General features: G+C 37.5%; 1 long non-coding RNA gene across 1 annotated transcript; it reads left to right on the forward strand.

The window, feature by feature from the left end:
• Positions 1-6,797: 6,797 nt before the first annotated feature.
• On the forward strand, positions 6,798-8,181 carry LOC123332768. The gene is made up of 2 exons (XR_006549800.2): positions 6,798-6,900; positions 7,830-8,181. It is a non-coding gene; the product is annotated as an uncharacterized LOC123332768 (long non-coding RNA).
• Positions 8,182-17,201: the final 9,020 nt, after the last annotated feature.

Genomic DNA, 17,201 nt, shown 5'->3' on the forward strand with positions numbered 1-17,201 from the left:
AACAATTAACTGACAATAAATTTATTGTGCACGTCTTTAGTCTTTTTTTCAAAGTGCCAAAGAAAACACCTTTATTCCATTAGTTAGCATATCCACTCCTTCCAGTTTTCTTTTCCTAAGAGATGTGGTTCTAGGTAGAGAACTGAAAGGGAGATCAGGGAAAAGTGAACTTAGTAAAAAGTATATTTTTCAGAAAGTCTTCAAAACTGTTGAAAATTAGAAGTATACAACTGCATGCAGTTCTTGGTAGAAACTCCTATAAATAACCTAATATTGTTTACCTTTTAAATAGGCTCAGAGGAGTTGAGTAACTTATATCCAATTCAAAGACTTCTCTCTTTGCCTAACATAGTCTAATCCTAAGTGATGCTTGTTGATCACCAAGTATATCCCAATCATAACACACAAAGTTCATAAGTATTATTTTATTTAATATGCAGAATTCTCTAAGATATTAATAGATACTATTTTTATCTTCATTTTACAAATAAAAAGTAGGCTTAAATGATTAAATAAATATTCATTCAAATTACACAGCTAGTGAGTAGTAAGGTTGGAGCTCAAATAAAATTCTGTTTGATTCAAAATCTTACCAGTATTATTATTTTGTTTTGCTATTTGTACTTTTTAAAAAAGCAACTCTAGTAAAATTACAGTACAAAAATGGCTTTCAATCAAATGAACACTGAACTTGTTTCAGAAAAAAGAAACTTATGACAGAATGGAAGGGGAAAGATGAAAAGGAAACATCTGCTTTATCCAAAGAAATTCCACCTGAGCATAGCTATTATGTATTCTTGCCAGGGAAATCCCATGGACAGAGGAATCTGGGAAGGCTACAGTCCATGGGGTCACAAGAGTCAGACACAACTTAGAGACTATACAACAATAACAACACAGTTATGAAACTGACGAGTTTAGCTAACATATATGACCAAGTGTGTAGAACTCCAAAGCAGTCATCTTCAGAAGACATGTTCATTTAAATCATGTCATCGTTGTTGCAACACATTTTAAACCTGATTATTTTGTGTACATACCAAATTGTTTTTTACAGTAACAAAAAATTTTTATTTTCCAGTTTGTGATTGCTTACTTAATTGACTAGATTTGACTCTGAACAATTTTTTGGATATTTTCCAAAATCAAAATCAATCTTAAGAGTACATATTTGTTGATCTTTCCAGCATGCCCTAAAATTATGATTCAGATTCTGAATATAATTCCTAAAAGAGGACATTTAAAATTGTTTTGGCTTTGCCGGTAAACTGGAGTCATCAATTAAATAAGTGTAATCTTCCAAGGTGAATATTCTGAATGTTGCAATATGAATACACTCCAAGGTGACTATGCCTATATGTTTATTTGAAAACAAAAGCAAAAAGGTATTTTATTATGAAAAGAAGGTGGAAAGACATCTGGATTAAATAAACTTTAAGTTCAATCTATTATAGACAGTTATGGGAATTCCTTAAAAAGAACTGTCAGTTGCAGGACTTCCTCAGAAAAATGGTCCTTACAAACCCACTCTTGGTTCAATCATTTGAGCAGATCATCCCACCAGTATTAGTGACCTGGTTTGGGTGAAGTCTCAGAGTAACCTTTACCTAGAATTCTTCAAAATGGCAGACATGCAGAGTCATTTGAATAATCAAGCAGATTTTATCTATAAGCAGGAAACTACAACAACAGTAGTAGATATGTCAGCTAGGAAAGCTTCAAGCTCCAGAATACTCAGCTAAATACAGATTAAATAAAGAACAGTATGTTTTTTCATATAAAACAAAAGTTCCAAAGTTAGGAACCCCAATTCTTCCCATCTTTATTTTCTACCATCTTTCAGAGATTGGCCTTCAACTTATTGCCTGATAACTGCAAGATGGTTGTTCCACCTCCAGACATCACATAATATTCTGGTAGGAAGAAGCAAGTAGGGCAAAGGGGCAAAAATGTGTTGGTAGATGTGTCTATTCCTCTTGCATCAAGAAAGTAAGTTTTCCCAGAAGCCCCCTCAGCAAATATGTATTAACTTTTAATTTTCCAGAAATACATCAAACGGCCACAACTAACTGCACGTAAAATTGGAAAAATCAAATATTCAACTTAGCCTCTAAATTAGAACAAGACAGGAGGAAGGAAGTTGAGATTTTGTGTTCAGTTCAGTTCAGTCGCTCACTTGTGTCCGACTCGTTGTGACCCCATGGACTGTAGCACACAGGCCTCACATCACCAACTCCCAGAGTTTATTCAAACTCATGTCTGTTGAGTCGGTGATGCCATCCAACCATCTCATCCTCTGTCATCCCCTTCTCCTCCTGCCTTCAATCTTTCCCAGCATCAGGGTCTTTCCCAGTGAGTCACTTCTTCATATCAGATGGCCAAAGTATTGGAGTTTCAGCTTCAGCATCAGTCCGGAAGAACTGAATGAATATTCAGGACTAATTTCCTTTAGGATGAACTGGTTGGATCTCCTTGCTGTTCAAGGGCCTCTCAAGAGTCTTCTCCAATACCACGGTTCAAAAGCATCAATTCTTCAGAACTCAGCTTTCTTTATGGTCCAAATCTCACATCCATACATGACTACTGGAAAAACAATAGCTTTGACTAGATGGGACCTTTGTTGGCAAAGTAATGTCTCTGTTAATATGCTGTCTAGGTTGGTCATAGCTTTTCTTCCAAGGAGCAAGCGTCTTTTAATTTCATGGCTGCAGTCACCATCTGTAGTGATTTTGGAGCCCAAGAAAATAAAGTCTGTCACTGTTTCCATTGTTTCCCTGTCTATTTGCCATGAAGTGATGGGACCAGATGCCATGATTTTGTGCTGAATGAGCCCAATTGCAATGGGGTTTACACTTTACTAGGTGGTGTGTTTTCATTCTTTGTACCATTAAATCATCACAATGGTAGTTTGTCCTTGCTCTTAATTTTACTAAAAGGAAAAGTGTAGTCTAGAGTGCTTAAGAGAATTGCCCAAGTCATCCAGTTTATAAGAATTGGAACCAATTTCTACATGACTCCAGAAACCCTACTACCTAACATGGGCAAAGAAATCTCAACAACACAAAAATAATGCTTTCCTAGAGACCGAGTATTGAAATTGCTCTTAAAAAGGCAGCACACAGGAGAATCTTTAGATTCCTTATTGGAGTCTTACAAGAATCGTCTTGTTCTTTCTTGTAACAAAACTCACTGAGAGGTTCCTAAAAGGGGAGAGTCAAAGTCACTTGGGATGAACCACTGTATTCCACGAGTCACTGAAACCTTGGCATGACTCTCAATATTTACCCACTGGTGGGAGATTTACAGATGGTAAATTACTTATTTAATACCTAGCTTATATATTTTCCAGACCTGGTTTGTGTTTATTGATGATAATCTCATTCTTGATGTATGTCAAAGAAACTATTTTGTCCTCTATTTTTCCCTGCTATATACAGCAAAGAAAATAAATCAGGCTTCTCATCGTAATAAAATAGATTTAATAAAAATAGAAAATAGAATATATTACCTTTTTCAGGTGTTAAACATCCTTTTTAAAGTGTACTAATGCTATAACATAGGTTATCATGGAATGGGCTAGAGAATTTTGGTAGGAGAAACACTTTTGCAGAATGGTAAGTTTTTTGTTTTAACATATCTACAGTTTTTCTTTGGGCTTGATATATCCTTCTCTCCTAGGAAAAAATCAATTTACATTTAGGCATATGATTCTTGCTAATTTAGTACAACTGTGTTCCACACTAGGCTCAAGTTCTCCTCATTAATGCTGAGTGAGTTGATGCGTCTTAATAATCTCCAACTGTGTTAACGTCTCCCAGGTGCAATTTCATGTTTTGCAAAGTTAATACATTTAATGCATACATTTACTGGAGCTATTTTTATCACATCTTAAAATTTTAACTTGTTAAAAGACCCAGTTTCCAAATTTATTGTTCATTTCTTTAGTCTGTTTTTCAAACTGTTAAGGAAAACACCTTTATTCCATTAGTTAGCATTCCCATTTCTTCCATTTTTTCCTCTCCTAAGAGTTGTAGTTCTAGGCTGGAGGAGCAGTGCAGGAGACCAGAGAAAAGTGAACTTATTCAAGTACATATATTCTAGAAGGTCTTCAAAACTGTTGAAAAGGAGTGTAGGGGGAACTTACCCAGTCACTTAATGAGCTATTCTTTGAAAAATGTCCTGGGTACCTTCAACCAGAAAAATATGCTAAAAAAGAAAAGTCCTTAGTGTCTTGCCCAACTAGATCTTTAAGTAATGGTGAGTTTTAAGAACAGAATAAACTTTTATTCTTTATTATTACACTTATAATAATATAATACAAAAACCATTCAAGCTCTGTCTCCACTCACAACTGTTTTTATGAAGCCTTATATATTATGCAAATTATTAGTAAAACAATGTAAGAGGAAATATCTTTTTAAAAAGTTTTCTATGCTCTTTAAAGAGCTATTTACATAGAAACACTTATTTTGTTAATTATATATAATTCATATTCTTATTCATTAAGGTATATCGCTAAAAACTTCCAAGGGTTGTGAAAAGTAGTTGGTTAAAAAAGGGGAAAGTTTTTGTGCCCTTAAAGGTTAGGAACAGTAAAGTCAACACCATATCCCTTTTTTCCCCCGTATGCTGAAGGTCTCTGACAAGATCTCTGCTTGCTGTCACTAAATGTGGTTTCTTATTAGAAGCAATTAAAAGCTACCACCGGTTCCTTTACCTTCCCTTTGAATCAGAAGCTCTTTGAAGAGTGGCATAAAAATCGTCTTTAGTGCTCTCCCATGGCCTAGAACAGTCTGCAGAATCTATTCATATATGCACAAATTTTAAGTGATTAATAAATAAATAGCTGACATAAAAACGGAGAGATGCTTCATTAGACATAAACTTTCTGTTTTCTCTCTGCTTTCTCTTAACTGCTGTAAGGCATGAAGAAAATATATTAGTCGATTACAGTGTCAGAGAAATGGAGCTTCATTAACTCTAATAAAAATAGATAAATATGATCCACGCGCTTCTGGAGAAGTCGCTCAGGTTGTTCGAGACAGATGCTCTGTAGCCACATCAACTGGATAGCATCACAGTAAGTTGGGAAATGGAAAGTTGAGTGTAAAATAACAATCTATTTGTCCACACAGAGAAATAAAGTAGACCGTAAGGCTTTCCCATACTTGAAAAATCAGTGCTTGTGAACAGGAAAAAGTATCCGCGGATGTTTTCAACCGGGCAATAGGAAGGCAGCGAAGCAACGATTCAAGACTCTTCACAAAAAAGGCGAAAAGAGAGACGTTTTCAGGTGCTTTCTGCCTTCTGGGGGGTGCAGAGCGAGCAAGACGAAGGAGTGAGACTGGGAGGGGTGGCAAGGTTGATGGGAGGGGAGAGCAAGAGGCGAGGTAGAGTCGTGGAAGCCGAGACTTTGATGCGCACCTGTGAGGGCGGCGCTTCCGGACCAGGGAGCAGCGCAGAACTAGCAAACCGGACGGGGCGTCGGGCCGAGGTGCACCCCGCGGTCGGGGACCAAATCCCTGGCCCGCTCAGCGGGTCTCGGACCCGGAACTCACTCCATTACCCTGGCAGCCCCTTGCCCGGCCGATCTGGCTTTCAGTCCAGCTGTAGGGTTCCTCGGCTGCCGGCCGCGCGCGGTCAGGGCGCCGGGACCCCTTCTTGTAGTCTGCTCATGGGCGGGGACCCTTCGTGTGGGTTTTATCCCCACTTCTCCCTCTGCGCCCGGACCCCAGGTTGGTTCCGGGAGGAAAGCGGTGCGCTGGGAACTCAGTCTCGCGCCTCCCGAAGCCGAGCAGAGGTGCGGGTGCGACTGACTGACAGTTTTAAAGTATCCGCTCGTTAAAGTTCCGGGCGCACGACTGCTCCCCTCCTACCCCACCTAGCTGTTCTCCCCACTTCCACCTATGCCTGTATGTTTCGATTTTAGGATCTTCTCTTTCCTTAAGGACAAATTCGCTATCCATTATCTGTTCACATGGAAAGGATCCGATGGTTTTCATACTTTTTTGAACGCTGACAGTAGAAAATCCCAGAGGGAGGTGGAGAAAGACGGAAGTGTTCGTGTGTGTGTATGTGTGTGTGTGAGAGAGAGTGAGAGAGAGAGAGAGAGACCATCCTTTCTAGGGGGCAGGGCAGGGGGCTTCCCTCTCCTGGAGGACAGACAGAATGATACATATTGTCATTAACAGTTTTGACCCACCCAGACCCCACCCTTCGGTTGCATCCATCACACAGTCATTACAAAGGGGCAGCGCTGTCACACTGCCTGCCCTGCTCCCGGGGCTCTCGGGCTGGCTTAATGAAGTGCATCCAGCCGGGGCTATTGTGCAGCGCGAATGAGGCCAGGACGAGACGGCAACGATCCTAGCAGCTGCTCCCTGCAGCCCCGCAGCAGTGGCCAAGCCCAGACCTCAAGTGGATGGATGCCTCTGGAAGTGTCTTCCTGAACGAACCCATCAGGCAGTAGAAGACTGTGGCGGGGCTAGTGAACTTAGATGAGGCGTTCGTCTCCTGCAGTTGAGCCGGCCGGAGGCAAGTGCAGTCACTTGGGTAATCGCGGGGGTGCTGGGGGCGGGGAAGAGAGAGATAGTGGTGGTGATTTTAAGCCCGTCTTCTGTCTAAAGGCGGCTTGGACCAATTTCCCTTCCAACCACTCTTTACCTTTTGTTATGTTAGCCTGGCATTTCCCACCCCACCCCCTCCCTGGTGTGGTCTGAACCTTGCATCTTGCTCTGGGGGTTGTGCATTTTAATGTAATTCTGATTGGTGAATGTTCTCTCCTTTTTGTTGTGATTACTAGAGACACTTTAGTCCTGCCTTCCCAGTTCTGCGCCCTGCACAAGCAGTTTTGAAAAATTAAGTGCAAAAAGCATGACAAAGCAATATGAGGTTGCCGTGGTAAGTGAACTTTTAAACAAAAAATTACCATTTCTTCTCGTGTGCTCGGTCTGTGGGTGGTTTGAAGGGGACTCTTCACACACAAAGGGCTGGGGGCTGGGTGCTGGGAGCAGGGGGCGGTGAAACAAAAAACAGTAGTTTTAATTGTTTTCTCTTTACTATGGTCAGTCAGTTAACATGTTCCGTGTTGATCTGTTTGATAATCTTGGGATGGCAATGTACTTGATGCATTTAAAGTGGGTGAGAGTTGGCAGTCTGCAGGGTCGAGGTACAGGGGAGGGAGAAGGGAACTAGGTTATTGTCTGGTTTCAAAAGAGCCGTGCAGTTCTGACTTCCTGAACTCTGCACAGTAGCCGGGTCATTCCTGATCAAAATCCTAAAGAGAAAAGGAACAATGGGGTCACTGCAAGTTACTACAACTATCTCTGTGCTGTCACCTGCAGTGTTAGACCTCCCTCTTTCTTCCTTGCACTAACTCAGGTAGCAACCTTAGAAGCCATCCTTCTTAGACAAATTTTAAATGCTAAATGATGATCAAATGATGCATTTGTAAAGTTGTGATCTTAAAAGATTGGGTGCTGGAGAAGAGGATTGCTTGCTACCCTCCTTTCCACTTCTCCCTGCCCTCCTCCCGACTCCATCCTCTTTTTCAGCTAAAATGACCAGGTTCATTTAAGGGTCTTTCCTCCATCTCCTCTTCTAATCCCTTTTATTAGTTTTTTTTTAATGAGAGGTATATTCCAGGGAAGGGTTTCTGAGTTTTGCCTCTGTATCTCATTTACTTTCCTGAGGATAAACTATCCAACTTAGTATTTGTGGCAAACTCTGAACAATTTTCAAGTTTGGTAAAGGGCTCAACCTTTCATCTAAAATTCTAAATTGTTTGGCCAGCTCTCAGTAGTCCTAATTTTTTCCATTTGTGAATCTAGTTGCCTTTTAACTTGTCAAGGGCAGGCCATGGAGATGACTGGGCCCCCCAATATTGGAATGGACTTGCACATTCTCTGATGAGGCAAGGGCATCCAAGTTTTCTCATTTGAAGGATGGGATGGAAGCAAAAGTACTCCCTTGAAAGGAATTGTTCTCATGTTTTGTTGAAGCCACTTCTAACTTTGATTTATATGTGTGTAAATATATAATTGTATGTGCTTACATTTCTCTCAAGATGTATTCTGAAATAAAGTTTTTTAAAGTTGTTATAAATGTCCTCTGATGAGAAACACATATAGTAACTTTTTTAACTGATTATTTTGCAATAAAGATTAAGTATTTTATTAGACTTATACTTTAATAACTTATTTTAACAACTGACTTACTTTTTGTCTATTCTACATGAAACTAACTGTCATTTACCAGTGACTATCACAGGAAAGTGACACCTTATGATTAACTTTCAAAGTAATCACTATTTGCAATTACTATCCTTAAAACAGTTTTCAGTTTGAGAGTTTAAATACAAAATAACTAAAACACTTATCTGTTGGTACAAGCAGAATCAATTCAGTAAAGTTTTGACTCTCAGAAAAGTTTAGGTTAGAATATAGTATTTTATATATTTTTAAAATATATAATTAAATCCTATTACAATTGGGAAGTTTGCTTTTCTTATGTATTGATATTCTTAGAGCATAGGTAGTCAACTAACAATCTTTTTCAATTGTATAATTTATTTTGGACCATACTACTCAACTTTCATACCTATTTAAATATATGGCCTGAACATATAGAAAATTAGATTGCTTTGACACTTGAACTGAGAAAAACATCTTTAATCAGATTTACTTTATCATACTCATAATCTCAAACAAATCCTCAACTTTACTGTAGTTTTTCATTTATACATTAAAACTACTATTTCAGCTAAGGATAATCATAAAAATTATTATTGAAATAAGTTGGATAGTTGAAAGTTGTCTTCTAATATTCTCTATATGCAAATTTCTTTATATCAGAATATAATATTATAATCATTTTTTTCTCAGTGTTCTAATTATATGTTATTGGCACATTGGAAATACAGTGGCCATGTTTTGATATTTTCCCCTAAATCTTGTTCCGTTAGAACAAATTTTACAAACAACAGAAAGCTTATAGTATTCATAAGAACAAAATTTTAAGTGCTTTCAACTAAGCAATATTTCTGTTTTCTCATAGAAATATTCATTTCCCATGACATTGACTCACTTTAAGTGAATAGGTATCATAAATAAAGGAGAAAAAAATGGATGAGATATAGGGAGTGGGGATGAGTGATAGCCAGGGTCATCTAATATTATATTGTAGATTTTACCTTTTATATCATATCTTGGACATAAAATGTTCCTGTAAGCAAAAAGTAAAGGTAAAAAAGAAATGGCTGAAGTGAAACTATGATTTTAAAAATGAAAAAATAACTTTCATTTATTATGTCTAATTAGCATTAAGCTTAGTGTGTATCTTATATCAAATACACAATGTAAAACAGCTAAGAAGTTAACTTTAATAGTTAATATTTGTTGTCTTTCTACCATGATCCAGTCAGGCATCCCATCATATATGTAAGTGATTTACCTGTATTATCTCAGTTCATCTTCAGAATGCTCTAGGTGGTAGGTCTAAGAACTGAGTAGTTAAGTCAGACAGCTCATAAACCATGAAGTGAGGATTTGAATCCATCTGACTCTAAACTTGGGTTCAATATCAAGCAAAATGAAAAGGAAATAATAGAAAATGTGAGCTCATTTACTAAATTTAAAGAGACCTTCCACATAAAACCCATGGTATCTCCCCAGATTCCAAACATAGGAATGACTACCTGTTACTCTTGGCACTTTCCTCAATAAAACATTTTGGAGAAAAAAAAAATCTTACTGAAATATTCCTATGTCCCCAAATTGGGTTTGGATACATTTTGCTGGTTTGGCTGGTTGTTTCTTTTTGAGGATGCTAATGGAAAATTTATTGCATCTTCTATCCCACCCCAAAAGTTAACAAAAGAAGAGGACGATTAAATTTAATGACAAAAGTATTTTCAAATATGTGCCAATATATTAGAAATGTACACAACATACACAAATATGTAGCAACAACTTCATAAAAGGAAAGACTAACTGAAAACCAGTTTCCCTTAAAAATAAGCGACTTAAAAAGAAGTCCCTTATTTAAATTTAACTTAAATAAGCAGTGATTGTTTTTCATTTTACCAACGTAAATAAGATTAATTTTTCATTTTAAAGACTTTTTTAAAAGAAAAAATTTCAGTTACAAAAGAAATTCAGTTACAGTAACATTTGCTAAAGTAATGAAATGTTATATGACTCTATAGGTAGCAAATCATTTCATGATTTTTTTTGCCGTATGTTTATTTTCTAAGAGTTTAATCAATTAAGTTTTAGCCTAATTATTCAGTGAATAGGGACCTCCATTTTAAAAACTACTTTCATTTAATGAACTAAGAGACTTAAAGATAGAAAATGATATAGAAAAATAAAGTCTTAAATGGTGCTTCATTTTGTGATTGTTTTTTAAATATTATAAAATGATAGACTCTAAAATACTAGGAAAAAAATCTTTTCTCTTTAAAAAGCTCCAATTGTTCATTTTTATTTATAAAATATTTGAACCTAAGAGATTGGGACATAGATACTGTATCTGCTCAGGCTTATTTATTTACTACCTTGGGACTGCAAAACTGAAGATGTTAAGATTTTTGTCAGGAGCATCCACTCAAGCCCCCCTAAGTACTAGTAAAAAATCTTTAAGCACATCATGTCATTCAACAGAAAACTGCTCAGTTTTTTCACTTTCACCTGAGAAGAAATGAAAGCACTGTAACTGCATTTTTTGCAGTGGATAGAGTTCTAAGTTGTTTTGTGTAGACCCTTTTCTTTAAAAAAAAAAAAAAAAAAAGAGTTGCTTTTATTAAATGCAGAGAGCAGTCATATTTAAAAGGGTATTTGAATTAGTGCTCCTACCCTGATAGCTCAGCTGGTAAAGAATCCATCTGCAATGAGGGAGACCTGGGTTTGATCCCTGGGTTGGGAAGATACCCTGGAGAAGGGAAAGGCTACCCACTCCAGTACTCTGGCCTAAAGAATTCCATGGACTACTCGACGGTGTTGCAAAGAGTTGGACATGACTGAGCGACTTTCACTAAGTAAAGGACTTTTAAAATGGCTTATCCACTTTGTAAGTTTGACTTTTAGAAAGCGAAATCATCCAGCCCTATCCTGTTTAAGCCTATGAAAATTCCAGTTACTTTTTAAAAAGTCTGATAATTTTGGACTTTTAAGAACAATGTTAACAGTCTAGGAGTCAGTCACATATAATTCAGTTCTGCCTCACTTTGACCTAGGAAACCATTCCTTAAAGACACTCTTGGACTTTTACCCCTGTTCCCCAAAATATTGCCTTATTTTAATTAAAATTAAGGCTAGGTTGTTTAACAGCATTAATAAAATATTTGTGTAATCTTTTATCTTATTATATATTTTGTATGCATAATGTATTTATCATAAACAATATATTTGTTATTATACATATATTTTAAAATACATGTATTATTATAAATATGTATCTGTACATAATAATATATATTTATTATTGTAATCTATCCTTGATTTGGAAATTCACATTGCATTATTACTGACTAAAATCATAGAGTTTTATATATAATTTTCTTTCCCTTAAAATTCATCAAAGTACTTAAGTCTGTATGTATAAATAATAACTATACAAAAGTTATATTAGTATAAAGCAAAAAAGTTATTAAAGCAGTTTTTCAGTTTCAGTTTGTGGGATAATGCCACAAAACTGAATTTTGTCTAATAATAATATTAACATGTATTATTCACTAAAAATCTAAGAGTATTTTAGGATAGGTTTGTGGCATCTCTTGCACCTTTCCTCCATCGCTGTCCCGTAACTTCAACAAAATAATAATTTCACTTGAAAAATTAGGAAAATGTGGACTCTGTTTAAATTAGAAAAAGAAATGAAAAGACCTTAGGATAGTTCCTGCATAGGTCCTGGAATCTTTAATGCTATGCATTTCAATTATTTAAATTCTTTCAAACATGAAATCTTTACATTTTGTGTTCAAAGTAAAATTACATGTTATGGATTTTCAAAGCCCTTCAGAACACGAAAAGTTTATAGCAAAGGGCTGAATAATACTAGCTGCTGCTGCAGCTGCTGCTAAGTTGCTTCAGTCGTGTCCGACCCTGTGCGACCCCATAGACAGCAGCCCACCAGGCTCCCCCATCCCTGGGATTCTCCAGGGAAGAACACTGGAGTGGGTTGCCATTTCCTTCTCCAATGCATGAAAGTGAAAAGTGAAAGTGAAGTCGCTCAGTCATGTCTGACTCTTAGCGACCCCATGAACTGCAGCCTACCAGGCTCCTCCATCCATGGGATTTTCCAGGCAAGAGTACTGGAGTGGGGTGCCATTGCCTTCTCTAATAATACTAGTTACGTACCGCCAAACCAGACAAAGTTTGACAATGGCTGAGAAGGCAGTATTAATGATTCCAACTTATAGAAAGAAAGACATGGAAAGCTAATGAAACCTGAAGTCATTCCCATTAAGAAGTGAGAACTCAGTTTTGTGAATGTTTCCATTAAAAAAAAAATTATCACTGGACATATTATATTTAATAAAATCTAAAGAATTACCCTTATCCTTTGTTAAACATAAGGAGAATAAGGAGTGCCACAGAAATCTAGACTGGAATTTCTAATTTCTCAGGGCTTTAGATCACCATTAGATTTGATGTTATGGTAGAGATAGAATTTAATATATGATTGATCCTTATTAATCACCCTAACAGTTTGATATGTCTTGGAGTACGGAAATGATAAACTTCACTCAACAAACATTATTGTATGTTTACTAGGTTTAAGGTACAGTGCTAGAGCCCAGGAATACCCTGCTGGAAAAAGATGGCTTTGCTGTCAGGCTATATAGAGTCTGTGTAGGAGAAGGGCATGTCAGTCTCCTTAAAATGCAGTGAGATAATTGTTATCAGAGGTGTGTATGAAGTGCTTTTAGACAGCAGAGGAAGCCATCGCCAATATGTCCACCGTTGGCTTTCCTGTGGGTATTCAGGAAGTGCTTCCCAGTGGAGGTGAAATTTTGCACACTTTTTTTTCCATTAATAGTGGAACTTCAAATAATATAAAGAAAGATGAAAGTATATATATTTCCTACTCTCTACATTATGATATGTACTTCTGATGAGGAAGAGCAAGTTTTCTATGTAGGATGCTGAATTTTTCAAGATTCATTAGTGTAATTTCTCAGATACACTGTTTTTGACAAATGCGCACAGCCAGGAAAGCCTTTACTCTATTGATTATGTTAGTGTTTTCTTGGTAGTAGCATAATGGGTAATGCAAAGGCCTCATTTTTATTCTTCAATGCTCTACCAAAAAAAGGGTATCTTGTAAAACCTTGAAAGGCACACAAAAGCAAAAGTAATTAAATAACACAAATGGTGAGAGAGATTGCCTGTGATCTGGGCTACCATTAGAAAGGGAGGTGTAAGAAAGAGGTTATTTGAGAGGAAATAATAGGGAAATGTTTTAAAATAGGAAAAAGGGTTCTGCTTCATAGCAATTGGGGATCAACTTAAGCGATTTCACTTTGCTTTGTATTGCTTTCCCATTTACAGTGGAGGAGGAAAGTACTATTAATCTCCAATTTTCCTTATTTATGATTGTTTCATTATTGATCAGACTAAAACCACCCCATTTTCTTTCTTTAAATGCATGGGAAATCTTCTCTTCAGAGTGATTGGTACTTCCTGTGAATATCATGCTCACCGATGTCGTGACAATACTGTTTAGTCCCTTCCTTCTGGGATTCTCTCTTGGCAACAATTTTTTTTTTTTAATTTCCTTGGGTTCATTTTTAGGAAAATCCTCTCAACATTGTTATATGTATTATTTTATAGGAAGGAAGCATGTAAAATACTCTTGAACTCATATTACTTGTGAGTTTGAATAGCATTCAGATTAGAATGATTTCCCCAGAATTTTATAGGCTTGCCCAATCCAGCTGTATATTTTATATGCTAATGTAAATTCTATTTTTGTTCCCCTTGGGGGTTTAAGTGATTATAATTGTTGCTCTTCAAAAGCCAAACAGATGATGATTGCTGCTTCAGGAGTATACCAAAAGAAACTGGCTTTCATTAAACCTGCTCATCCACTTCATAATTATCTCCATTTTATCTAGCTAAGAAGCAGGAAAAAATGGCAAGTACAGTTCACTGAAGCCAGTTCAGTTATTTAAACATCGCTTTATTGAACTAGCAGGAGGTGTTAAAGTAGGGGAATGTTTTCATTCTAACGCCCATATGTAGCCAGTGGCCCAAGTCAAGAGTTAGTTGAACATCAAATGCCAGAGGCCACAGGGAATGAGAGGAGAGATATGTTGAGCCATTCTGAGAGGTATCCTCTGGTGGGTACAGTAAATAGTACTGCAGGGGCAGCTATTCTGAAATAGTCTTTTTGCTTGTTCTTCTTCCTATATGTTCAAAAGGGAGTTATTATTTAGTATCCATTGGAGAAGGAAATGGCAACCCACTCCAGTGTTCTTGCCTGGAGAATCCCAGGGACGTTGGAGCCTGGTGGGCTGCCGACTATGGGGTTGCACAGAGTCGGACACAACTGAAGCGACTTAGCAGCAGCAGCAACAGGAATACTGGGGCTCCCAGGTGGCTCAGTGGTAAAGAATCCACCTGCCAATGCAAGAGACGCAGGTTCAAGCCCTGGGTTGGGAAGATACCCTGGAGAAGGAAATGGCAATCCACTCCAGTATTCTTGCCTGAATAATCCCATCATTAGAGCAGCCTGGTGGGCTACAGTCCGTGGGGTCACAAATATTTGGACATGACTGAGTACCTAAACAACAACAAACAATTCATTAAGAAGCACTCAGAAATACACCCTAAATAAAAGGGAAATTTCCTATAAAGTGTAAAAAAAAAAAAGCCAAATTCTGAGACTGGTCAATATCAAAAGTCCTTCAAGGAGTCTTTATGGTCACATAAGCCTGAGACCTAACCATGGGTCAGAAAGCAGATTTTTGTGGAGGTTGGTTTTCCTCAACTGAGAGAGTATTTCCCCTAGGTGACCCAGGGCTCTGAGTTATCTGTGCCTTTGTCCTAGGGAGAGGATTGGAAGGGTAGCCTTGGAAATGGGTTGGCGTGGGACGTATTTCTGACCACATACATTGCTGACTGTCCTCCTAATGGCATAAGGAGGGTCCATGAACTCTCACCCAGAGGAATAGAAAAGTGCCAAGTCAACAGCTGTTCAAGTTTCCAGCTGTGAGAAAGCAATTCTCTCTGGTTAAATGAAATATTCTGAAACAGATCTCTCCTCTAAAATTTTAGAGAGCCATGTTTTAGAAGCCAATTGTCTAAGTCTAGACTTATATAAAACATTACATTCACAAACAACCAAAAAGGAAGGTTTCATTTTTTCCTACAGATTTACATTTCCATGTTAATTGTTCAGCAAGTCTGAGGCAGTTTCACTTTTTAAGGCGTAGGGTTATCTTCCAAGTTGATTTTGAAACTTTTGGGGGAATTAAATTGAAAAGAAAAGAAAAAAAAGCTTACATAATAAATAAAAGTAAATATATTCCTGAAACGCTTTGGATAATTTGCTAGAAAGTTATGTACATTAAAAAATAATTATTTTTCTCTCAATTCTTATGCCACAGCAATAAGTATTTTTTCCAGTTTTCATATATGTAATCTTATTTTGACTTCATGGCATCCTTATAAAGTAAGAAAAGAAAATATTATAATTTCATTTTACCCTTATAGAAACATAGAGATTTAAAAATAGTTTTGCAATTAGAATTTAGGGAAACCCACTTCTTGGTCAGTATCTTAATCAACATTTCTTTGATCTACCAACAGCTTGGCAAAACATGATGTTGAATTGTATCTAGACTATAGAGTCATTAGTGAACCCTGAGATGGGGTTGCAGGTAGAATGTTTCCAGATGTTTTCCCAGAGAGATCTTAGGTGGATTTTTGCATATTTAGATCCAAGGAAAGGGTATTGGCCTGCTCTCTAGAAACTCTCTAAATTCAAAATTCTTTTTGGGGGTATGGCTGTATTAGATTTTCTTGGATTCCTGTGTAGAGATGTACATGCATTCTAAGTTACTTCAATTATGTCCGACTCTTTGTGACCCCATGGACTGTAGCCCATCAGGCTCTTCTGTCTATGGGATTGCCCAGGCAAGAATACTAGAGTGGGAAGCCCTCCTCCAGGGGATCTTCCCAACCCAGGGATCGAACTCACATCTCTTACATCTCCCGCATTAGCAGGCAAGTTCTTTACTACTGGTGCCACCTGGGAATCCTGAATAAAGATATGCTAGAGTATAAAGAACTCTGATTGCCTACCAACAAAGAAGGCCTTAAGTCTGAGACCATACCAGCTGGACCTAGAGCAGCCCTAGGCAAAAATGGTGAAAAAATGGTGAATGACTTATCTCACCTCCCTATCACCTACCCTTGATACCCCTAGCACCTGGCTATCCCTTATTTCCCTAGGTTCTCACTGCCTCTTTACAGACCTTGCTAAAATCCAAGATCTACTAGGACAATCTCTCTTTCAACAGGGAGACAGTTTATAATCTAATAAACTAATCTCCACTAATGGGACGATATTAAGGAGAGTCTTGAAAAGTGAAAGTAAAAGTCGCTCAGTCATGTCCGACTCTGCGACCCCATGGACTGTATACAGTCCATGGAATTCTCTAGGCCAGAACACTGGAGTGGGTAGCCTTTCCCTTCTTCAGGGTATCTTCCCAACCCAGGGATTGAACCCAGGTCTCCCACATTGCAGGTGGATTCTTTACCAGCTAAGCCACAAGGGAAGCCCAAGGAGAGTCTTGGTTTCAGTTAATATTTAAAAGTTGCTCCCAAGGAAAATGCCCTCATTTTTGTTAAACAATCATGGTGAGTTAACTCGTTGGGTGGTCATTTCAGGCTAAAATATATCTTTCTCTGGTAGTTGCTTTTCTTAATTGTGTGGCAGTCCTAATCTGTATCACTAAGGAGATTGCTCACTTGTCATGGAATAGGAGAGTTAGAAATGAACTCAACAGGAAAATATATCACTGGGAAAAATTGATTTGGTAGTATTGGCTTATCTGCTTCAGTGTGTTAAACAGAAGCAAAAGCTACAACAGGTAGTAAACACTAAAATATATCCATGCCAGTGGAATGACTGTAATTTCCCAGGTTTATCTCACAAGTCTGTTCTTTTATTATAATAACAGGAAAGTGTAGAAA

The sequence above is a fragment of the Bubalus bubalis genome, chromosome 3 (assembly GCF_019923935.1).
Source record: "Bubalus bubalis isolate 160015118507 breed Murrah chromosome 3, NDDB_SH_1, whole genome shotgun sequence".
Classification (NCBI taxonomy): Eukaryota; Metazoa; Chordata; class Mammalia; order Artiodactyla; family Bovidae; genus Bubalus; species Bubalus bubalis.